Raw genomic sequence first — 26,385 nt, forward strand, 5'->3', positions numbered from 1 at the left:
CTTTTATCAAAATTGGAAATTGATCACTCAAGACCCACGGGTTTTAAACACCATCAAGGGATTCATGATAGACTTTACAGAAACCACTACACAAACCATCTTCCCAAGAGACATCCCTCTCTCTCTAGATCAACAGAAAATAGTAGAGGAGGAGATCTCCTCGATGCTTCAGAAAGGAGCAACAATAGAGGCTCCACTGGAAGCTTTGAGATTTATAAGCACACTCTTTCTCGTACAAAAAAAGGACAAGAGTTGGAGACCTGTGAAAAATGTAAGAGAACTAAACAAATATTTGGTGTACATGCACTTCAAGATGGAGGGCATCCACTTTCTGAGAGATCTGCTATTAGAGGGAGACTGGCTAGTTAAACTGGACTTAAAAGACGCTTATTTCACCATTCTAATGGCCATAATCCACCAACCCTTTTTCCAATTCATGTGGAAAAACCATGTATACCAATTCCAGGCACTTCCTTTAGGACTATATTCTGCCTCTTGGTATTTCACCAAGGTCATGAGAGCAATCACTTCATCCCTAAGAGACAGAGGTATTCACCTGATTATGTACTTAGACAACGTCCTTATAATGTCCCAAGATCTTTCACAAATAGTCCAAGACCTGAAGACTGTTATGGACCTCCTACAAAACTTAAGATTTATCATAAACAAAGAAAAATCTATTTTGACTCCTTCCAGAACTCTGGAGTTCCTAGGTTTCACGGTAGATACATCGAGATGTCTCCTTTTACTCCCTTCCAAGAAAATAACCAAAATCACGAAGGAAATAAGACCTGTCCTGATACAAGAAAATCTATCTTTGAGGGAGCTAGCCAGGCTCCTGGGTCTCCTCTCCTCATCCATTCAAGCCATCTTTCCGGGCACCCTAAACTATCGGGCCCTCCAAAGGGTAAAACCAAGAGCCCTGAAATCCGGTCTTTAGTACAGGGATGGCATTACGCTAGATAAGGAAGCCAAATCAGAACTAGCCTGGTGGCTTGAGAACCTAGACGCGTGGAATGGCAAAGCAAACTTTGGTTTAATACCAGAGTTTGTTTTAGAAACAGACGTAAGCCTTCATGGCTGGGAAGCTTGCCTTCTAAACCAGAACACCGGTGGTATCTGGTCGCAAGAAGAGTCCACTCACCACATAAATTACTTGGAACTAACAGCTGGTCTTTACACCTTGATGAGTTTCTGACATTCTCTTCAAGGCAGATCAGTCATCTTAAAGTTGGACAACATGTCAGCGGTAGCCTATATAAATTGTCTGGGGGGTACAAAATCCACGGACCTCTTGAACTTAGCCAAAAAACTTTGGATGTTCTGCCGGGAACACAAGATCGCTCTCAGAGCGGAATGCCTCCCGGGGAAAACGAACATCTCTGCGGATTGGAAATAGAGGTTCCTGCTAGATCACAGCGATTGGAAACTCAATGTTTCCGTGTTCAGATCTTTGAACAAGATTTGGGGACCCCTAGAGATAGACCTCTTTGCGAGCCAACTAACCTTTCAATTGGAGAAATACTTCAGCTGGATGCCCGACCTGGGCGCTCTGGCAGTGAACGCCTTCCTACAGTCCTGGAAAGGAGTGAAAGTGCACGCCTTCCCTCTCTTGCCATGATCCAGAGAATTCTACAGAAAGTGAGACAGGACCGGTGCTACCTTGTCCTAATAACTCCCTTCTGACCATCTCAGGCCTGGTTCCCCACCACTCTAGAACTAACTTGCAACCCCCCCCTTCTTAATTCCTACCCAAGAGAATCTTCTAATAGACGTAGATGGAGGAGGTCACCCCCTAGTTCAGACCAGGAGTTTAACCCTTCTTGCCTGAAGAGTGTCAGGAGATCCAATGAAATCTCAGGGCTTTCGTCGATAGCTGCAACTCTCCTTGGAGAGTCTTGGGCCCCAGGCACTCACTACAAATATAACAACATATGGAGAAGCTGGGTACGTTGGTGCCTGGAAAGGAGCCTGGATTCCTTGGAGGCACCTATTGTTGACATAGTAAACTTCCTTGTTGACAGTTTGAAAGGGGTCTCAGCTATAGATCTATCAACTGCTATAGATCGGCTATCTCTGATGGCCATGTCCTTGTCAACGGTAAAACAGTAGGTAAGAATGTCATTGTTTTCAGAGTAATGAAAAGCATTCATCTAAGAAGGCCTCCTAAACCCAAATACAAGAGTCTCTGGGACATTAAACTAATTCTAGATCTTTTCACTAACTGGCCGGATAATAACCTCCTGAATAGGAAACATCTTTCCATCAAGCTTGCAACTTTGCTATGCCTAATCTCCTGCCAAAGGGTTTCTGATGTCAAAGCCCTTGAAATCACCAATAGATCCTATAACATGTTTGGTGTCAAATTTGAGTTATATTGAAGAACTAAGACTATGTCTGATTCAATCTTTTATCCACGTTTTGACTTATGCCCAAAACTTTGTATAATGGATTGCATGAGAGAGTACGATCGCAGAATGTCTGGTCTTCGTGCCCAGGGTGTAAGCCAGTTACTTATATCCTTTGTTAAACCCCATAAAGGTATAACCTCTACTTCTATTGCCAGGTGGGTTAAAACTGTCATGAATTTAGCAGGTATTCACTTAAAGAAATTTCAAGCTCACTCTCTTAGAGGTGCTATGGCCAGTAAATCTCTCTGGTCTGGAGGTAAGTTGGATGTTATTCTTAAAGCAGCCAATTGGTTGAATGCTAGCACCTTTGCAAGGCACTATTGCAAACCTATCGAACACATTTCTGATGTAGTCTTACAAAGCTACCAACATGCATAATGTAGCCTCCGTTCTTGTAATGAAATTGCGATTCTGCTATTACTATGACTAGAGAATCTGGATTTCATTAAAGACACGGAGGCTAGCATTATCCCACTTGTCCCGCCCTTGATAGTCTGGGACCTACAGTGATTATAATATTTATTACAATTACCTCTGTTAGAAATATCTTATAATTCATTTAATAACTTGTTAAATTTCATACTATGTGTTTTTTTCTGGAGGTATTCATTTCTCTCTCTTTTCAGGTAACCATTCATAACTGCGTGGCATCTGACCTTTGAATCCTCCTTCGTTTATCTTTCTCCATCTGACTGACCACCTGAAAATTATTTGGAAGTTTAGAAAAACCTTTTAGGGACTTATTCTCTTCTTCACCACATTTAAAAGATGCAGATTGTTGATGGCTCATGCCTTTCATCTGCTCATAATGTTCTGTTCTAGAACCTTCTTATATTGTGATGTATGCGGCTGCTTGGACTTCATTAAAAGAAATATGCATAATGTTAGCCTCCGTGTCTTCAATGAAATCCAGATTCTCTAGTCATGGTAATAGGAGAATCGCAAATACAAGATAACCTTTGAAACTCTACATGTTTATGAACTCATTTTTGGGTTCGTAGACGAACCGGCATCATCACTATTCAGAAAGGTGCACTGCCCATGACTATTGTTGCGTCAAAAGTATTATCTTTAAGGTAAGTGCACAATTCAGTGCCCAGTCCCTCACACTTCTTTTGTACCACAAGAATCACTGCAGAATCACAGCTTTTTGGAAACATAATATATACACGATCTTATAGTTTGCGTAAACCGCACCGTACCTAATGTATGATTATACTATGTATTTTGTTATTTAGTAAATGGCGGGAACTCCGTGCTCTGACTACTATTTAGGGAAATTAAATGAAAAGATAATTTATAAAGCGCGATGGCTACCCTGGGGCGTCCCAGCGCTGCAGAGGTTGGGCTGGGCGGAGTACGCTAGACTTAAACGAATTATTAAGATGATTTATTAAAAAGATGATTTATTAAAAAGCCAGGTTTTAAGGAGCTTTCGGAAGGTAAGTAGTTTAGGTTCAGATCTGATTGAGAGGGGGAGAGTGTTCCAGATCTTGGCTAGGTTGTAGGAGAGCGACCGGCCTCCACACCTGGCTCTCTTGATTCGGGGCACTGTGGTGAAATAAGATGTCCCGGATCTGAGGTGACGATTGGGATGATAGGCATTTACCAGGGGGCGGTTGATAGCAGGGCCTGTTCCCCAGTAGGAGCGATGGGCAATACACATGGCCTTGAATTCAATCCTCGATTTCACAGGAAGCCAGTGGAGATCTTTCAGTCGAGCTTTGACTGAGACTCGTCGCGGGATATCGAGGAGGGTCCTGGCGGCACAGTTTTGGACAATTTGAAGTCTATTGAGCGTGGACTGTGGGGCCCCAAGGTATAGGGCATTTCCGCAGTCAAGGCGAGATAGAATCAGCCCTTGGACCATGATCCGTCTTGAGTGGAACGGGAGAAGGGGGAGGATTTTGTGAAGTAGCCTCAGGAGCCCGAAGCATGTGGCAGCAAGCTTAGTTGCCTGGTAGTTAAAATTGAGTGTTCTATCCAGCCAAATGCCGAGACTTTTGATTTGTTCTTTGGGTTCGGGGGGACAGCCTAGGCAAAGGGGCCAGATGGAGTCGATAGATTTGGTGATGGTATTTCCCAAGAGCATAATCTCTGTTTTCTCCCCGTTTAGTTTTAAGCAGGAGGCCGACATCCAGGCGGCGACTGCTTCCAAACATTTGTATAGGCTGTGGTGGGAATTGAGAGGGGGGTCCAACGCCACCACCAGCTGTGTGTCATCCGCATAGGTGATAATTTTCACTCCAAAGGTGCGGACGACATCAGCCAAAGGGCTAAGGTAAACATTAAAAAGGGTGGGGCTCAGGGAGGAGCCCTGGGGCACCCCACAGTTCAGGGGTTTGCTGGAGGAGGTGAAATCTTTCTCAAATACCTGAAAAGATCGATCTGTGAGAAAGGATCTCAGCCAGGTGAGTGCCGCTCCCGAGATTCCTATCCTACTGAGACGGTGGAGAAGAATGTTGTGGTTTACAGTGTCGAAGGCGGCACTAAGGTCGAGTAGAACGATGGCCGATGACCCACCACTGTCTAAGATCCTTCTTGCCTCCTCCGTTACTGCGACCGAGGCTGTTTCGGTTCCGTGAAGGGGCCGAAAGCCTGTCTGTGAGGAATCAAGTATTTTGTTTGATTCCAAGAAGTGTGTCAGGACTGCGTTGACATATTTCTCTAATAGTTTGCTGAGCCAGGGTAGCAGAGAGATAGGTCTATAGTTGGAAGGATTGTTTTGACCAAGGCTAGGTTTCTTTAATAAAGCCTTGACCATTGCTCTCTTCCATAAAGGCGGGAAGATGCCAGCGTGGAGAGAGGAGTTAAGCAGGTCCTGAATGGTGGGTGAGATCTGACTGGTGATCGGGGTGAGAACTCGCGGAGGGGCCGGTTCAGTAGGTGATCCCGATTTGACCTGTTGCATAATACTTTCTACATGGCTGAGATCTAAGGGCGGGATATATGTGAGGGAGACGGGTAGTGCTGCCGCAGAACCTGGGTCTACAGGGCAGCTGGGCAGAGGGATATTTTGAGAGAAAGAGGAATTAATAATTTCTATTTTGCGGTAAAAGGAGTCCGCTAGCTCATCACAGTGGACCTGGGTGTTGCTGTGCTCCTTTGGTGTCTCGGGTAGTTGAAGGAGGGATTTTGCTATCCGATAGATCTCCTTGGGCTTAGAGGCTGCCTTGTCAATTTTTTCCTCAAAATATTTTGCCTGCGCTAATTTAATGCTGGATTTGTAGCTTTTGATAGCTGCTTTGTAAGCTGTTTTGTCCGTTGGTAAGGAGTCGAGACGCCATTTTCTCTCAATTCTTTTACAGTTGCGTTTGGCGTCTCGGAGGTCAGTAGTGTACCACGGGGCGGTCGGGTTCCCCCGTTTGGGGTGGGTGCGTTTAAATGGAAGTACCAGATCTAGAGAATTGGTAATCCAGCTGTTGTAGTTCTCGATGACCTCTATAGGGTTGGAGGTTTTGGTGGGTATGTTTGGACCAGTTACGTGACTTTTGGACAGTCATGGGTTTAGGTAAGGGGTGGTTGGGGAGGGTCCATGTGAAAGGGATAAGGAAGTGATCATTCCAGGGAAGGGGGGAAGGGTTTCCAACTTGTAGGTTCGGGCAGTTGCTGAATATGGGGTCCAAAAGATGGCCCTTTAGGTGGGTGGGCCCGAGGACTAGTTGCTGTAGTTTGAGGGCACCTAGACTGGAGGATAGTTCTCTAGCGTTTGAGTCGTTAGGGTCATCAAGGTGAGTGTTGAGGTCACCCAGGAGCGTGAAGTTAGTGGAGCTAAGTGCGAGGTTTGCAGCCGTTGGGGCAAGGTTAGAGAGAAATTTTCCTTGCGTCCCGGGTGGGCGGTATATAAGCATACCTGAGAACGTATTGGTGGGGCTGAATTTTATAGTGAAGGGGAGGCATTCACTATCTGGAACACGAACGGGGGTGCTAGTGATTTCATAGCCTATCTTGTGAATCACTGCTAGTCCTCCGCCGATTCCTGTTTTGCGCTCATGGCGGAGTATTTGGTATCCGAGTGGGAGAGTTTGTACCAAATCAGGTTCCGAGTGTTCATGCAACCAAGTCTCTGTGAGGAAGAGGATGTCCGGGTTTGCATCGTCTATCAGTAGAGAGATTTCCGCGGTGTGCTTGGGGAGGGATCTGCAGTTGAGCAAGAGCATGGAGTATTGTGTGGGTTCCATTTTTGCATGGGGTGAGAAATGAAATCCACACTGGTTGCAAGCGGGATGTTGTAAGGATGGATCCCAGGCGTGGAGACAGGGTGGAGCAGCTTCCTTCTTTAGTTGGAGGATGGAGTGAGGGCTATGAGTTCTGGCCCGGTAGGGCGACCGGACAGGGGGGGGTGGCCCCTTGCCCCGGCCGGCCGCAGACGGGCGCAGACGGGCTTGCCTTCGGCACGCAGGCGGCACGCCCGCTGCGCGCATCCGCTGCACGTCCGGGGAAGGCACATTATATGTATATGAGAGGGGGGCGTGGCCTCAGGGCCGTGGGCTTGGCCTGTGGGCTGAGGAGGAGGAATGGCGGCGAAAATCACTGTACCGTGGCAGCGTTAATATCGGCTGCCCAGCGATTTTGCCAGAGATTAGAGTGGGAGAATGCGCTAGGTAAGTGCAAGACAAGTAAAAACAAAGGGATTCAATATCTCTTCGCGTTCGTATGTCCTTTCCATATATCAATGGTGTTTTATGGCCGGCAATGGACATCGATTGGGATGTACGTTCCGTGTGGATGTCTCTACCCATTCTTTTTACTACTTTTTTACTTTACCTGTCCGTGAATGATATCGGTATGGACATGTTTAAGCCATATGTGTCATACTTAAAGCAATGTTTTTTATACCTGGCCCTTATTTTTTATTCTTCTCTAGGTCCGGTTTAAGGTGTGGATGACGACTCTACATCATTAGTGTGTTTGCGTATTACTCTCGACCAACAGGTATTTTCCTCTATGCTTGCATTTTTTCTTTTAGGGTGTACTGTCATGGTAGATGACTGTTTGGCTGTAGGGAAAGTTATGTTTTTTCTGGTATATTTATTAACACTATTCTGACTTTATGTTTAATTTGCTTGATAGGTAGAGTGGTTTTTCCTTTCTTTGGTAATTACTTGATTATAATGCCTTCATATTTGATGTTTTAGCTGTTGTGTTGCTTTTTTTGTTCTTGTTTTGTTCTTTAGGACTTTTTCTTTGATGATCATTCCTCCATTTTTTCTTCTCTCCTCCTTCTGTTTTTTGTCTTTTGTTTGTGTTACATGGCTTGTGGCTCGTCATTGGAGAATTACAATTTTTATATCCTTCTGAAAAAACTGGAATGCAGAAATAAATCTTCTAATACAGGTATGCCATGTATCCCCCTTTTGGGCTATTTCTACCGATGTTATGCACATCTGAGAAATATTGCCTTGGAGCAAATGCTAGATTAGTAACCAATGGACATTGTTGGGAAAATAGTCTCTCGCTCATATTTAGGCTAGGATAATATAATGATGACCCTCGCTTCCTTCTTTTTTACTCACAGATTTTAGGTCTTTTTCATGGTCATCTAAACTGGAACTGAACACTTATTCCGAGGAGGTTTACTTCTTGGATGGTAAGTGATGGTTAACTCTTCATAGACATAGGATGGAATGGGTTATAATGAACATTACAAGTCTATTTTATAAGAAAATTGTCGTAAACCTTAGCATTTCAGTTTCTTTAATGCTGTCACAACAATATTAGAATCTGCATTTTCTGATGAACATATAATATTTTAGATTTTTCTCACTTTGAGGAGCTATTTGTTGGAATGATATAATTTGTTACCAATTGTTGGATATTCTTCTGCTCAGTTAAACACTGTATAATGATTACTTAGGTATCACACATGACTTTCTGTTGTGTTTTCCCCTTTCTTTTTGCTTTTTCTAATTGCCTGTTTTTTCTGATGTGTATTTTTGGGAAATAATTATGTGTTGTTATTTTTCTTTATGTAATGTAAGTTATGTTTGTATATATTGCAGCCCTGAAGAAGCCCGGATACGGGCGAAGCGTGTTGGCTGCATTGGCTATCCAACAAACCATTTGAAATAAAGGATCTAACATATAAAGACATCCTCTCGTCTCATTTGTGCATGTCTGGCAATTGTGCCTTTACTATTTTTCATGCTGTTCGTGTTGCCTCTCAGAGCTTTCTGTCTACAAAATAAATGAACATTGTGTAAACACTTTTGAATCACATCTTGAATTATTGAAACTTGTCTGAATTAAGTGCAGATTGGGGATGTGTTTTTCTGGCTGAGGAAAACACTTTCTTTACTACTAATCCATATCTCTTACTCAGGAAATTAAACCCATCTGCACAGGTAACACGAATACCCTATCTTACCTTCTTATAAGTGTGCGTGTGTGGATTCCCAATTTTGGAATCTAGTACGCCCCACATAACTGGATTGCAGAGAAGTGGTCCGAGGCCACTCCCCCTTTCTACGCCAGTTTGCCAACATACCTCCTGGTGCACTGCTGCTTGGGGGATGAAGTCCACTTTAGTCCTGAGATCCTCAGGACACAACAGGACCTCATCGCCCCACCAGCAGTGCACTGAGAGGATCGTTTGAAGAGTGGTGGAGAGAAGGCATTGCCTCTGACCACCTCTCAGCAATCCCACTGTGTGGGGCTTACTGGAGGTAACAGGTGGTCTAGTTGGCCCTCAGGGACCTTAAGAGGCAGGAGCACTTCACCCCCCAATCAAGAGAGTGCCAGGAGGTGCATTTGCAGAGTGGTGGAGAAAGGGGTTGGGCACCCTGGGACATTCCTTCTCTTAATTTGTGCCCCGGAGAGGTGGCAGCCCCCGGAGCTGCATGGGGGCAGGTGCCCCTCATGCATGTTGTAATATAGCCCCAGGGAGGTGTTGGTCCCCGGGGCAGCAGGGGGCACATGCCCCCACCACAGTTTTCTGTAAATAGCCCCAGGTAGGTGGCAGTCCCTGGGGGAGCATGGGAGGGCTGGAGCCCCCCACCCATTCTATTACAAATGTAGGCCTGGGGAGGTGGTGGTCCCTGGGGCAACAAGGGGCACACTTTAATGTATATAGCTCCGGAGAAAATGGCAGTCCCCAGGGCTGCGGGGGTCCGCATGTCCCTTGTATTATTAAGTCAATTGTCCCCCGGGACCTGGCCCACCCAGGGACATAATGGAAACAAAGTTTGGGAGACGGTGTTTCATTTCTTTTAAAAAAAAATTCTGCTAGATTCACGGATCCACCGCGATTCCCACCAAAGTTTTTTTAATTATTCTTTTGGCCCTGGGGGTCCCACAGGGACCCCCTGAACAGGCTAAGGGGATCAGGGTGTTTGTACCCTGCCCCCTGTTCTTGTTTTTTAACTTTGTTTTATCTTTTTCCTTGACACTTAGTTCAACTGAGTCACAAGATGGCTGGCAACACTTCCTGGTTTGAAGTGTAGTCAGCCAATCAAATCGCAGGTTCGAGATCGGTAGGGTTCGCCGATCCTCCACAGCCATATTGTATATCTGAGAAATATTTAATTTTCTCAGAACCTGCTGAACAGATTTACACCATTTAACAAAAAGAGTGCACTCTGGAGCAAGAGCTACATTTCTGCTAAATTTGGTGTAATTCCGTTCAGCAGTTCGGGCTGTAGCTGGGTCAACAGTCTCCTATGGAAATTAACATGGAGTAAAAATTTTTGGGGGACCCCCCTTTTTCTCAGCCCTGCTTGATGGATCACCCCAAAATTTTCAAGACAGAAGCTAAAGTGAGTGAGCCATTAGTTTTGAATTTTTCATCAAGATTCGTCAAAACACTCTTTGAATAGAAACAAGGTCCTGACGATAACTACCTATGGCTAGTATATACATATATATATATATATATATATATATATATATATATATATATATATATATATATATATATATATATATATATATATATATATATATATATGATCTGAATCTTGTATTCCGTGTCAATTCCAGGAAGACAGCACACCAGGAAACCGCACAAAAACTTTATTGTGCACAATAAAGTTTTTGTGCGGTTTCCTGGTGTGCTGTCTTCTCATTCCTGGAATTGACACGGAATACAAGATTCTGATCGGATTATAGTGGCTGCTGCTGCCACTAACAGCACCAACGTCGCAGGCCTGGGGGCTGCTCCTGCAGCAAGCTGACGGACCGATATATATATATGCTGACATAGGATATGTGAATTTTATTTTGTAATAGTTGGAATCAGTCTTTAGACAACTTTAGGCTGGTAGCATTATGAATTCTTGACAACTAATCGACTTTGCTATTTGAAACCATTTCATACTTTATGAGAATTTTTAACTGAGGAAGTCATAAGTGAGTGGTTAAAAATTATGATACAATCACTGATCCCGTAGATACTCATTATTTAGGAGGATCTTATTATTAACATCTGTCAAATTCTAATTGAATTACTTATTGTCCAAGGTACTTTACCGTTATTGTGATTTATTTCAAATTCCAATTGTTACATATGAAATATTCGTTAAAAATTACCTATATTATCAGCAGCTGCCATGGAGGAAAAACTATTGTAGTTTTTTGATCTAAACTTATATTTACTTTGAAATGATATAATATGATTCACGATGCAATTTACGTCCAGTATGTTTTCACTTTCTACTATTTTTTGTAAATGTTTTCTTTAAAAAGACACTCTGGACACTAAGACTCTATGGTCCAGTTGAAGGCTGAGTGCCGAAACGCGTCGACCGTCTTTTTGTGCGTGTTCCTTGATGTGTACCTGTTAATAAACACTAATCGAGTGTTCTCTGTGGTGCCGTGCTTTCCTTTGATGCGACGAACCCCAGGGCTGAGGGTGAAGCGAGAGAAAAGTTTTTGTTTATATATATATATATATTCACTGAAAAAACCATAGGTTTCACACATGTTATAGTTAGCGGAAATTTTACTGATAAAAAACCAATGAAATTCCCCCGTTATAGTTAGTGCAGGAAACTATAACTCACGCGACCGCAATCCACTGCTGATGCTGTATTTAGACACTTATTTGCCCATGTCTTCTTCCATAAATTTTTAGCTATACATATATTACAAATATTTTTTTTTCATAAAGACACATATGTCATCAGCAGAAGATTGCGGTCGCGTGAGTTATAGTTTCCTGCACTAACTATAACGGGGGAATTTCATTGGTTTTTTATCAGTAAAATTTCCGCTAACTATAACATGTGTGAAACCTATGGTTTTTTCAGTGAATTTGCAAGGTTTTTTAAATGCTAATTCCTAACTATAACGTGTGTGAAACCTATGGTTTTTTCAGTGAATTTGTACGGTTTTTTAAATGCTAAGTTACTTTACGCCATTCGTGGTGTGCGCGCCCACTTAACGCAGTTCGTTCCGTGCGTGCACGGTGCGCTTCGCGCACCGCGCGCCCACTTTATGCAGTTAGTGCCGTGCACGCACGGTGGGCACGCGGTGCGCTACGCACACCGCGTGCCCACGTTACGCTAGATGGGCCATATACGCACGATGCGCTTCACGCACCGTGCGCACATGGAGGACATATTATGCGCTTCCTTGTGATAGGTAATCTGGTGAAATTTTTTGGGGAAATGCTGTGCTCTTATAAGCCATGCACAAATGGTGGCCTGCGGACACCATTTGCACACGGGGTGGAAAGAGTGTGAATTTTTTTTTAAAAAATTTTTTCACCGTACGCGTACGGTAAGCGTACGGTAAGCGTAATCGGCGAAATTTTCGAAAAATAAAAAATTACCGTTTTTTGCCTTGGGGGATCTTTGAAGACTCAACTAATATGGTTATGTGCATGGGCGCTGTCTAAACAGCCCCTTTATATGTTTTTGGCATTTGTTTATCAGCTCCCCCCTCAGAGTGCGAGAGAGAAAATGGCGGCCGCCGCTTCCTGGTTTCGACCGATTCGAATGTTTACTAAGATCTAAGGGCCAATCAGAATCGCGCTCGCGCACGCCACCGTACGCGTACGGTAAGCGCACCGTAAGCGCACCGTAAGCTGGCTCAGATATATATATTGATTTAAAGGCTATTTTCTCAGAATCTACTGAACAGATTTACACCAAACCTACAAAAGGCACTTCCTTGACCTGAGGACTACCTCTCTGCCAAATTTCAAGTAATTCTGTTCAGCAGTTCGGGCTGTAGCTGTGTCTAAAGGTCCTATGGAAAAATGCATGGGAAAAACGTGTTTTGGGACCCCCCTTTTATCTCAGCCCCCGCTTGACGAATCCCCCCGAGACTTTCAGGGTAGGAGCGGAGCGTAGCGCCCCACCTAATTTGAAAAATTCGCAAGGATTCGTCGACTGGCGCAAAAGTTATTCAAAATAGAATGTTGCGGATTTCCTATGGAAACGTGGTCCTAACTATAACTACCTACTGGCGACCGCCAGTAGGTAATATATATATATATATATATATAAATTTCTACTGAGAATAATACAGTAAATGACGAAGTTAGGGACCTTGATAACAAATAAGTCTCCCAACATGGCCACCAGAGAAAAAGAGCCCAAGCATAGCACAAATATCATCCAGATACAGTCCAAGTATAGCTCAATGAAAGAAGTGTGTAAAATAGTTAATTTCTTTTGTTTTTTTAAGTTATATATAAGTTTTATATATGGCAGCCTTGGCCCGAAGGTACTAGAGTGTTCACATGAGCATCAGTTACATTACACAAGGACACATTCATTTTGGTTTCAGGCATAAGGAGATTTAGGGCCTTATTGCAAGTTTGGTGGTTTCCTGCAGCACCTCCCACCGGATTCTGAGCTGAATCTAAGGCACGGGCGGTGCTGAGGCATTTTCGTTGCGGTGGCTGTGTTAGGCTCATAAGAGAGCCTTAAAAGCAGACCGCTGCCGTGACATCGCCTGCAGCACGTTCCTGCACGGTGTGGCATGCACCATATCATGCATGCCAAACCATGCAGGCCCAGGAGTGGCAGGGGGCTGTTGCATCTCCACCACCCTATTCATGGCACACTCACCACCATTGAATGGGTGGTGGGAATGCAACTCAGAATATGCTCGGTGGTGCCACAGCACCACCGGCATGGGATTCTGGATCCCATCAGAGATGGCGATCCTGTGGTGGTCCTACCACCACACTCTAAATACAGCAGCTGGACCCGTAGTGGTGGCAGTGGTCGGACTGCCATAGCAAGTTCTTACGTCCGACGTACTCAGAATAGGCCCTAAGTGATTTGCCCAGAATCACAGGATGTCTTGCTGACGCCAAAACCCAACCCTGGTTTTCAGGTCACAAAGTCACCAGCTCTGGCCATAATGCCACATCTTCCCCCCTGATTGTAACATATAATCAAGTGACACCTGGATAAAAAAACATAAAGATAGCAAATCATTTAAAAGTGCTGTGTCACTATTTGAGAACTAGGAAAATATGCCCATATGTTCGTTTTTTTAGAGCACTAACCGTACTTTCCTAGGGAATAAGACCCTCAAATTTGTATATTTTCCAAACTAAATCATTTAGGTATTACAGTTTTCATTACAGCAAGATGACATCAGGCATGCCACACTGTTGTAATAAATATAGAATGTTAGCAATCTAGTTGTTCATTAGAATATTGTCAGAATGCATATGTCAAGGGTGCACACTTGTATAATTGAGGGCAGGGAGGAAGTTGCAGGGGCAACATGTTGACCACGCTAGGTAGGTGGTAGGGGCAGTGGCAGCACAACAAACCATGGATGGCAGGGGAAAGGAGAGCAGGGGCAACAAAACAACCATGCAGTACAGGCAAGAGAGGGCGTGGCAATACAACAGACCTTTGAGGGCAGAAGGAAGTGGCAGTGGCAATACAACCATACATGACTACAGACCCCATTCAGGCAGGAGACTCCCAATGTGTTAAGCCCAAAAGGGCTTAATTTCATCTTTTTCCCGGCATAAAATTTCCTCTGTTTCAATATAAGACAATGGGGAAAATCAATTCCCCATTTTTTTCTTTTCAAAATCTTGGCAAGTATGGTACATTGCATCATGGAGGGCAGGAGGAATGGGGTAGGGACATTGGCTCGAATGACAGAGGGCAAGATGGAGATGGGCAGGGGCACCAAACTAAGGCGTATGGGGTTGCAGCAGCACAATACAACTCACAGGAATAGCGGGACAGCAGAGCAGCACAACAGACCATGGAAATCAATAGGGAGAGAACATGGCCATGCACATGGACAACAGAGAGCAGAGGAGAAAGAAACAAGGGCAGCATGCAGATCATACCTGACAGACAGGTGGGACACTTGCAGCATAACGGACCATGAAGGGCAGGAGGCAGGGGTTAGAGGCACAACAACAGACTAGAGAAGGCAGGAGAGAGGAGACAGAGATCTTCACATGAAAAATGGAGGGGTCAAAGAAGCATGGCAGGAGCATCCAGCTGATCATTTAAGGCAGGCAGGATGAGTACTGGAAGCACAACACCATGAAGGGCAACAGTGAGACTATAATGGCATACAGACAGACAACTAAGGGAAGGTGGGAGGGGGTAGGGAGAAGCAAGCAGACCTCGCAGGGCACAGAAGACCATGCATGGCAAGTGGGAGGGTTAGTTGCAACACAACGGCCATGATAGGCAAGGTTGAGGGGACAGGGACATACACAAAGGATCATGGAGTACAGAAGGGTGGGGTAAGAGCTGTACATAAACGAGAGAGGGCAGGGCAAGGGGCTTCACAACAGACCATGTAGGGTAGGCAGGAGGAACAGTTGCAACACAACAGAGCATGAAGGGAGGAAGCGAGTGGCAGTAAAATGGACCATGGAGAACAGGGGGGAGGAGAGAGAGGCATGGAAATCAAACAGGCGGGGTGAGGTGGCAGAGACAGGTGGCAGCCGTTTAACCATGGTAGGCAGGGGGGAGGGGCAGTGACAGCTCAACAGAATAGATAGAAGAGGCGCTGGCAGATCCATGGAACATGGTGGGCAAAAAAGAGGGAGCAGGGGCATGCACACAAATATCAGAGAGCAGGGGGAAGGAGAGTAGGGGGCACCTCGCTAAGTTCAGAGACTAAGCAGGAGAGCAATTATGGGGTATAGAATTGAGTAATAGAAGGCAGAAAAAGAGCGCAGAGACATTGAACTAAATGGAGGGCAATGGCAGCACATCTGATTACGCAGGACAGGATGGAAGGGGCTTGTGCATTGACTCAGGTAGCAGAGGGTAGGAAGGAGTTGGATGGGGCAGCAAGTTACCTGTTCAGGGCAGGCAGAAAGGGCAGTGGCAGAACAACAGCCACACAAGGTTGTAATGAGGCAGGAGGGTCATGGACTTGGATAATGGATGGCAAGGAGGAGGAGGCAGGAGCAGGAAGCTTGAGCAGGGATAGCACAATGCCAGGTTAGGCCCTGCATTCAACCCCCCCACTGTGCATTGCAATGGGCATCTTAAACAACACAAAAAAATAGAAATTCGCTGAAAAAATGTATATACACCTCTCCTGCACGAGTCAAGCTGGGTTTGCTGCCAGCCGGCAGCTTGTGACTTCACGGAAAGGTTTGGATATTATACCGGCCTAGGACTCGGCAGACTTGTGCTGTGGCGGTTATGACGATTGCGGGGACCCAGGGAAGCCCGAGGACTTAATTTGCACCAGCAACAGTGTGCCCCGCTCTGCAGTGCACCAATGCCACATGGACTTTAACCATCCATTCCCCTCGCAGCACCTACCCAGAGATGATGCATTCTGGGAGCTGTAGGACTGACAGCACTACAGCAGGTGAGCAATCACACGGCAGGGGAGGTGCTTCCTTTCAAGAGTGGGAGGTCTGCAGATGGATTCAAAAGGGGAGGCGTGGGGCTGTTTCTCAGTGCAGCAGTGGCATCTGAGGAAGACTAAAATGTCGAAATGCATCATGCCTTACCTGCGTGTCCATTAAAGGCTTTTTTCCTGAGTTCCCCGTGTGGCCTCTTCCTACAAATCTGCGGGAGGGTTCGTGGACATTTACAGATTCAGCCAGAGATGCTTCAAGAGGCCCCGTCTGTCAAGTGGCTGTGGCATTACTGGCATCTGTGTGAGCAGTTTTTCTTTGCACCCGAGGTATCGGATTGCTCCAGCCCACCTCGGATATATATAAAGATATATGAGTTGCGAATCCTGACACAACGATTCCCTTGCAGAGGACGTCAGGTCACAGACACTAAATATACATGCAAAAGTTTTTCTCTATTGCATTCACATCCGTCACGACGCATTTCAGCCAAGCCTGGCCTTGGTTACATGACACATATATATACAAGATTAACCTGCAACTGGCGGCAGAATCCGGGAATACAGATTTCAACTCAAACTTGGACACCTCTGATATGCTTTCAGCGGAGGTCACTCATCTGGCAAATTAGTCGGTGGTTGCCACTAACATTAGTACATGGTCTCTTATAGATCTTGCATTAGTACATGGTCTCCTATAGATCTTGCATCTTGCCTGACTCCCTTGTATTGCGTTAAGCCTGGTTCTCCATTAGATCCTCTCCTCCCTACTAAGCTCAGCCTATTGGATGTTTCTGTGTTAACTGTGATTTTAGAGCTCCTTAATGCGTCATTGAGGAATGGAATCATACCTCAGAGGTGGAAGCATGCTTTGGTTTTCCGCTTCTAAAAAAAGTCAGCCCTCTTGTGGTCGAACTTTCACTCTAGCTTCCTCCTTCTAGTCTTTCCAAAATCTTGGAAAAGCATGTCAATACTCAACTCGCTATATTTATTCAGACCCATAGGTTTCTTCATCCTTTGCAGTCTGGCTTCAGAGCTGCGCACAGCACTGAGTCCGCTTTTGTTGTCGCAACAGAATGTCTCAGACAGCATTTGGACTCAGGAGGCACTGCTGCACTCGTTCTGCTTGATTTGAGTGTGGCTTTTGACACTGTATCTCATACTATCCTGACTCACAGACTTAAGTCCTTGGACCTCGAAGACTCGTCCTTGAAGTGGCTTGTCTCTTTCCTGAGGGACCGTACATTTCAGGTTTCTTCGGCTAATGTGAAATCAAAGCTCTGACCTCTGGTGCTCCACAGGGATCTATTTTGAGTTGCTTGCTTTCTAACATCTATTTCCAACCACTAGTGGACTTTAATAGAGAAATGTGGGCTTACCTTCTTCTCAAATGCCGATGACACACAGATTATCTTCTCTTGATCATTGGCTAAACACCTTGACTCTTCTTTGCTGCACCTGGGTCTGAAGAACATTTCCTTATGAAAACATGAAAACGCGCTTAGGCTCAACACTGATAAGGTCTTAGTCCTGGGTAACAACACTGCTCTGTGGGGCTCTAGACACTGGCCGGATTCCTTAGGGCTTCTGCCCATCCCGTCCACTAAGGTTAAAAATCTTGGTTTTATTATCGAGATAAACTTTTATTAAAACCACAGGTGTCCAAGGTCACCGCCACGTCCTTCTCAGTCCTTAAATGGCTGAAAAGTATTCTCTGTTTAATTCCCTTAGCAGCCCAAAGTATTGTTATTCAGACTCTGGTCATATCTAGATTCGATTATGGCAATGTGCTGTACCTGGGTGTGGATAAGACCTTGATTCGATGCTAACAGTTTGTTCAAAATGAGCTGCTCAGCAGTTTTTTCGCTAGGCGTGCCTCATACTCCCTTCTGCTTCAGGAACTGCTCTGGCTCAAGGTCTCTAAATGCATTGAGTTCAATGCAATGTGCTATATGTTCAAGGCCAAACATGGCTTAGCACCTTAATACATTCAGGAACTAGTAACTCCTTATTCGACTACTCGACCTTTGAGATCTTCGAGCCATGCGTTGTTTTCTATATCTAGGTTATGTGTAACCCATATGAAAGGCCGCTCCTTTGCCTACCTAGGTCCTAAACTGGGAAATTCTCTGTCTGCTGCTCTTAGGAATTCTTTACTTGCTTTTCACAAGAACCTGAAGACCAGGTTATTCTAGCTGTCTGTCCTTTGACACTGTATCTGCTTCTATCTCGCACCGGAAAACCCCCAGGGGTAGCTGTGCATGCTACAAATCTTTCAAATAAATAATATCTATCGATCTATATATATGTATATATATATATATTCACAGATAAAACCAATGGTTTCAGGGGTGTTATAGTTAGCTGCCCATTTCACTCATACAAAACCATAGAAATTCCTCTGTTGTAGTTAGTTCTGCTAACTATAACTCACGCGCCCGCAATGCACTGCTGATGATGTCACATATTGCATCATTCATGACATGGTCAGTGACATCACTGATGACATCACTGATGACATCTCAAATGACATCACTGATGACATCACTGATGACATCATCCACTGAATGTGGTTTAGTTTGAAATTTAAATATGTATTATATATATACCAATCTGTATTGAAGATTGAGTGGATATGTAACTGTCTGGATGGAGGATTTAGTAGCTGTCTGACTGTCTTTTTAAGTGAGTAATTAAAAGTGTCTCACTTAATACATGGATTAGTAACTAAACTATGTGAATGTGTGCAGCACTGTCTCTGTTGTATAACATGCTGCATCAGTTGGTCACTAACTACATGAGTGTGTAAATTAGTTATTGATTAGTAGGGTGAGTATTTGTATGGGATACTGAGTCTGTGTGTGGTTGGATGGGGTGTGTGTAACTCTATGCATAGATGTGTGAATGGTTGATTGACTAGGTGTATGGGTTTAAGACTGCTTGTGGAAACAGTTGTTTGGGTGACTGAGTGTATTTATTTGTGTGTTGGTGAGCGAATATATGTTTTAGTTGTACATCTTCAACAAAGTAAAAAAATTAAAGGCATTGTATGTGAGAGTTGGTGTATATAAATAAGTATGTGTAAGAGTCAGTGATTGTGAGAGTAACTATATGAATGAGTGTATAATTGGAATGGTGCTTTTTTAACATATTAACGATGAGTTACTATGTGTTTGAATAAATGAGGTGTTGTTGGATAATTGTGTAAGTGAGTAAATTTAAGTGCGATACATTTTTTTCATGAGTGAGTAGGATGACTGCATAACCAACTAAGATGACTGCTGATATCTCAATGTCTATATATGTGTATAAGTGCATTTGATAGTGTTCTATTAATTAATGACTGCATGTATAGATGATTCTGTTGTTGAATGGTTAGTTGTGTGTGTAGACTTAGGAATCAGTGAGTGGGTATGTAGTAACTGGTATTGGTGTGTCAATGGTTTCAAATATGGTACTCTGTATTTTACAGTGAGTGATGAAAGGTTATACTAGTGTATGATGAGGTGTATCAGATTGTCAAGTGGATGATGTCATCAGTGATGTCATTTGAGATGTCATCAGTGATATCATCAGTGATGTCTTTGACTATGTCATGAATGATGCAATATGTGACATCATCAGCAGTGCATTGCGGGCGCGTGAGTTATAGTTAGCAGAACTAACTATAACGGAGGAATTTCTATGGTTTTGTATGAGTGAAATAGGCAGCTAACTATAACAACCCCTGAAACCTTTGTTTTTTTCTGTGAATTTCTAAAGTTTTTTAAAATGCTAATTTCTAACTATAACGTCTCTGAAACCTATAATTTTTTTCAGTAAATTTCAATGGTTTTTTAAATGCTAACTTTTAAGTGTGATAGTAGTTATATCTATTTTTTGTACTGATTTTCTACAGTTTTTTAACTGTTTATTTATAAATATTTTATTCATTAAATACCATTACATATTTTTCTGAAAATTGCACACATTTTTTTTTTTAATTAAAACTGAAATATTCATTCCTTTTCTTGTTTTCATTTTTTATTTTAATATATTTATATTATTTTCTTTTTAAAAAAATCCAATTTTTTTCGTAGTCGCGCACTCAAAGTGTACACATCACGGTGGGTGCGCGCATTCTAGCCGCCATTTTAGAAAAGTCATGAAGGATCCGCATATGGTGTGCGACGGCTGCGTGTTTTTCAGTTACATCATATACATTTAATATCACGTGATATGTGCGATTGGTATGCGACCAGTCTGCGACTCCAGCTTCCGCGCATTCGCGACACATGCGCATTACGGTAGGAGATGTTTGCGCGGTTGCGGGTCCCGCGTGACATCATATACGTGCTGGGGCGTGCTGGGTGCGCAACTCCCGCAAAAAAAATGTATGTTCCAAAATGATATGTATGTGTCTTTAATATACATATTAAGGCAAGAGATTATGTAAGATATTCATCAAAATAATATATTTGTACTTATAATAAACTTATATTATTTTTAAATATATTTTCGCGAAGTCGGGTGCGTGCATCGTGAGTGCAGAAAACCAGGTCAGCAGAGCTGCTGTAGAGCCAGAGAACCAGGTCAGCAGAGCTGCTCTAAAGCCTAAGAACTAGGTCAGCAGAGCTGCTCTAGAGCCATAGAACCAGGTCAGCAGAGCTGCTGTAGAGCCAGAGAAACCAGGTCAGCAGAGCTGCTTTAGAGGGAGAGAACCAGGTCAGCAGAGCTGCTTTAGAGCCAGAGAACCAGGCCAGCAGAGCTGCTTTAGAGCCAGAGAACCAGGTTAGCAGAGCTGCTTTAGAGCCAGAGAACCAGGTCAGCAGAGCTACTCTAGAGCCAGAGAACCAAATCAGCAGAGCTGCTTTAGAGCCATAGAACCAGGTCAGCAGAGCTGCTTTAGAGCCATAGAACTGGGTCAGTAGAGCTGCTTTTGAGCCAGAGAACCAGGTCAGCAGAGCTGTTGTAGAGCCAGAGAACTCGATCAGCAGAGCTGCTCTGTAGCATAAGAACTAGGTCAGCAGAGCTGCTCTAGAGCCAGAGAACCAGGTCAGCAGAGCTGCTCTAGCTGACACTGACTGACTGACACTGACTGACTGACACTGACTGATTGACATTGACTGACACAGATTGACTGACACTGACTGACACTGATTTACTGACACTGACTGACTGACACTGACTGACACTGACTGACACTGATTGACACTGACTGACACTGATTGACTGACACTGACTGACTGACACTGATTGACTGACACTGACTGACACTGATTGACTGACACTGACTGACTGACTGACACTGACTGACTGACACGGACTGACACTGACTGACTACTCTCTACTACTCTACTACTGACTCTCTACTACTCTCTACTACTCTCTGTCTACTACTCACTCTCTACTACTCACTCTCTACTACTCACTCTCTACTCTCACTCTCTACTACTCGCTCTCTACTACTCACTCTCCACTACTCACTCTCTACTACTCGCTCTCTACTACTCTACTACTCTCTACTACTCTCTCTGCTACTCACTCTCTACTACTCACTCTCTACTACTCTACTACTCTCTACTACTCTCTCTACTACTCACTCTCTACTACTCTACTACTCACTCTCTACTACTCTCTCTACTACTCACTCTCTACTTCTCAATCTACTTCTCACTTACTACTACTCTCTCTCTACTACTCACTCTCTATTACTCACTCTACTACTCTCTACTACTCACTATGTACTACTCACTCTCTACTACTCACTCTCTACTACTCTCTACTGCTCACTCTCCACTACTCATTCTCTACTACTCGCTCTCAACTACTCTCTACTACTCACTCTACTACTCACTCTCTACTACTCTACTACTCTCTCTACTTCTCACTCTCTACTACTCTCTCTACTACTCTCTACTACTCACTCTGCTACTCACTCTCGACTACTCTCTAATACTCTCTCTCCGCTACTCACTCTCTACTACTCACTCTCTACTACTCACTCTCTACTACTCTCTACTACTCACTCTACTACTCACTCTCTACTACTCTCTACTACTCAATCTATAATACTCACTCTCTACTACACACTCTCTACTACTCACTCTACTACTCTCTATTACTCGCTCTCTACTCTCTCTACCTCTCTCTCTACTACTCTCTACCTCTCGACCTCTACCTCTCAACCTCTACACCTCTACCTATACACCTCTACCTCTCTACCTCTCTGTACATGCACACATATGCACATATATACAAGGACACAGCCCAGTGTCCGAAACGCGTCTGAGGCAGCACCTTTTTGTATATATGAAATAAATAAAATCCTGGCAACAGCAAAGCAAAGTGTTCGTGTTCCTATCTTCGGTGCGATGATGCACTAGGGAAAAGCGGAATCGATATATATATATATATGCATATATATGCATCTGCATTTATATATATGTATGTGTATATATATATATACATATATACACATATAAATATAATCTGCATATCTATATAAATATAAATGCATGCAAACATATACATATCCATATATGCATACATATGCATGGTATGTACATGAATGTTTGAAAAACTCTTAATACAAGCAAAGCTAAAAAGCCACCTAATTACAAACAGAATTGCTTTAACTTAAACGAGGGCGAGACCTATTGCATTTTCAATGCTTGTTTACTTGGTTCCATCAAGAAGGCATTCAGATGTGACACATTTGCCATAAATTCTGAATGGTAGCACTCTAGTTCCTCATTAGATCACTGTAATAAAGCTACTGCTCACTAGGGAAGTCTGCTGCTGGTATTCAAAGTACATGTTTCAGTCTGCATGTCAGAACTTTTTAATGAAATAGAAGAGGATTTGAGAAGTCAAAATATGCCCTAATTTTTCTTTCTGCAGCACTAATCATAATTTCTATGGCAAAATGAACCCCTCATTTTGTTCCTTTGCAAATTAAATGTTTTAAGGGTTACTACTTTATTCCAATCAAGATGGCTTCAGGTGTGCCATACTTTTGTCACAAGTAAGACTGTTAGCGCTCTAGTTGTTCTTTAAAACACTCTGGGATTTCTGTCATTGGGCTATACTTGGGCTACATCTCGGTGATATTTGTGCTACATTTGGGTTCTTTTGTCTCTGGTGGCCATCTTGGGAGACTTGTTATGAAGTTTCCTAGTTTCCTCATTTACTAAAGTCTCCTCAGTAGGCATACTGTCAGTTTTTTACTTTGATTCAATGAAGAAGGCATTCAGATGTGTCACACATTTGCCATCAATTCAGAATGTTAGTTGCTCATTAGATCACTGTAGTAAAGCTACTGCTCACCAGGGAAGTCTGCTGCTGGTATTGAAAGTGCATGTTTCAGTCTGCATGTCAGAATTATTTAATGAAATAGAAGAGGATTTGAGAAGTCACTCAAAATGTGCCCATATTTTTCTTTCTGCAGCACTAATCATACATTCTATGGCAACATGAACCCCCTCACTTTGTTCCTTTTTAAATTAAATGTTTTAAGAGTTACCACTTTATTCCAATCAAGATGGCTTCAGGTGTGCCATACGTTTATCATAAGTAGCAGTGTTAGCGCTCTAGTTGTTCTTTGGAACACTCTGGGAAGCTGCAGTAGAAGCAAAGGAATCAACTGACAGTCTCTGCCCTTGTTGGACGTACATGTTTTATGGAGAATGTCAGACTTCATTCTCACATGACTAAGAAAGATAATGTGAATTTACAGAAAATATGCTCTCAGTTTAGCTTATAGATCACCTTCTAAACCTCTGTGGGAAAAGCATGTGAAAATAGTTTTCTCTCAAACATGATTCATGATATCCCAGCAGAAGGCTTTTTCACATGGTAAAATCACCTTAGAACATACCACAATTCCTAAAATGAGTATGGTACCATCAACAAATGATTTATAATGTAACTAAAGTCTTAAAACCTTCTATTAACTGCAATGCTTTTTAATGAGGTGCTCTCATGTATATTGGTCCCAAGATGGCTGCCAACACTTCTTGGTTGAAGTGCTGACAGCCAATCAGATCTCACGATGAGATGTATGGTTAGGCTCTGCCCAGATATATATGTGATTTTACTTTTGATTTTCTCAGGAACTACGGAACAGATTTACACCATTTAAGCAAAAGGCACGACTCTGAACCAAGGTCTACGTTTCTGCCAAATTTGGTGTAATTCCGTTCAGCAGTTCGGGCTGTAGCTGCGTCAACAGGTCCTATGGGAAATTGCATGGGAAAACGCATTTGGGACCCCCTTTTTCTCAGCCCCTGCTTGACGAATCACCACAAAACTTTCAGGATAGGAGCGGACCGGAGCTGGCCAAAAGTTTAGAAAATTTCGCAAAGATTCGTCAACCGGCGCCAGACTTACTGGGAATAGAATGTTGGAGATTAACTACCTACATATACATATATGTATACATATATGTATACATATATGTATATATATATATATATATTCACTGTAAAAAACCATAGGTTTCACACACGTTATAGTTAGGAAATAGCATTTAAAAAACCTTGCTAATTCACTGAAAAAACCATAGGTTTCACACATGTTATAGTTAGCTGGACATTTTACTGATAAAAAACCAATGAAATTCCCCCGTTATAGTTACTGTAGGCAACTATAACTCACGCGACCGCAATCCTCTGCTGATGCTAATACTGTATTTAGACACTTATTTGCCCATATCTTCTTCCATTAAATTTTAGCTATACATATATTACAAATATTTTTTTTTCATAAAGACACATATGTCATCAGCAGAGGATTACGGTCGCGTGAGTTATAGTTGCCTACAGTAACTATAACGGGGGAATTTCATTGGTTTTTTATCAGTAAAATGTCCAGCTAACTATAACATGTGTGAAACCTATGGTTTTTTCAGTGAATTAGCAAGGTTTTTTAAATGCTATTTCCTAACTATAACGTGTGTGAAACCTATGGTTTTTTCAGTGAATTTGTACGGTTTTTTAAATGCTAAGTTACTTTACGCCATTTGTGGCGTGCGCGCCCACTTAACGCAGTTCGTTCCGTGCACGGTTTTTATCAACTTTAATAAGCCCTGTACATTTGGTGGCCTTCGGCCACCAAAAGCACAGGGGGTGAGGTCAATGTGGATAGTGTTTTTTTTATTTCGATTTTATAATTTCATGTTGCCAAAATTACGTTTTTTTTCTCTATTAATAAGCCCTGCACATTTGGTGGCCTGCGGCCACCAAAAGCACAGGGGGTGGGGTAAGTGTGGATAGTGTTTTTTTTATTTTTATTTTTTTACCGTAAGCGTACGGTAAGCTTACGGTAAGCGTACGGTAAGCGTACGGTAAGCGTACCCCGCGAAATTGCCGAAAAAAAAATAAAACCGTTTTTGCTCTTGGGGGATGTTTGGGGACTCCCTCAACATGACTATGTGGGAGGGAGTTGTCAAAACAGCCCCGTAACATGTTTTTGGCCATCATGTTTGATAAACAACACTCAGTGCGAGAGACAAAATGGCGGACGCCGCTTCCTGGTTTCGGCCGATTCGAATGTTTACTAAGATCTAAGAGCCAATCAGAATCGCGCTCGCGCACGCCACCGTAAGCTTACGGTAAGCGTACGGTAAGCGTACGGTAAGCGTACCGTAAGCGGGCTCAGATATATATATTGATTTAAAGGCTATTTTCTCAGAATCTACTGAACAGATTTACACCAAACCTACAAAAGGCACTTCCTTGACCTAGGGACTACCTCTCTGCCAAATTTCTAGTAATTCTGTTCAGCCGTTCGGGCTGTAGCTCGTTCTAAAGGTCCTATGGAAAAATGCATGGGAAAAACGCGTTTTGGGACCCCCCTTTTATCTCAGCCCCCGCTTGACGAATCCCCCCGAGACTTTCAGGGTAGGAGCGGAGCGTAGCGCCCCACCTATTTTGAGAAATTCGCGAGGATTCGTCGACCGGCGCCAAAGTTATTCAAAATAGAATGTTGAGGTTTTCCTATGGAAACGTGGTCCTAACTATAACTACCTACTGGCGACCGCCAGTAGGTAATATATATATATATATATATATATATATCTTGAAAACGTCTCCGCTGCCCGTTGTTCACCGGCAATCCCCAAGGATGGACACAAACCCAAGACTGTGTGCAAAATTATTCCGTCTTTATTCCAGATGTCGCCATAACGCGTTTCGGCTCGCCTGAGCCTTGATCATATATATATGTATATTATCTA

This window comes from Triturus cristatus, chromosome 6 (genome assembly GCF_964204655.1).
Source record: "Triturus cristatus chromosome 6, aTriCri1.1, whole genome shotgun sequence".
Classification (NCBI taxonomy): Eukaryota; Metazoa; Chordata; class Amphibia; order Caudata; family Salamandridae; genus Triturus; species Triturus cristatus.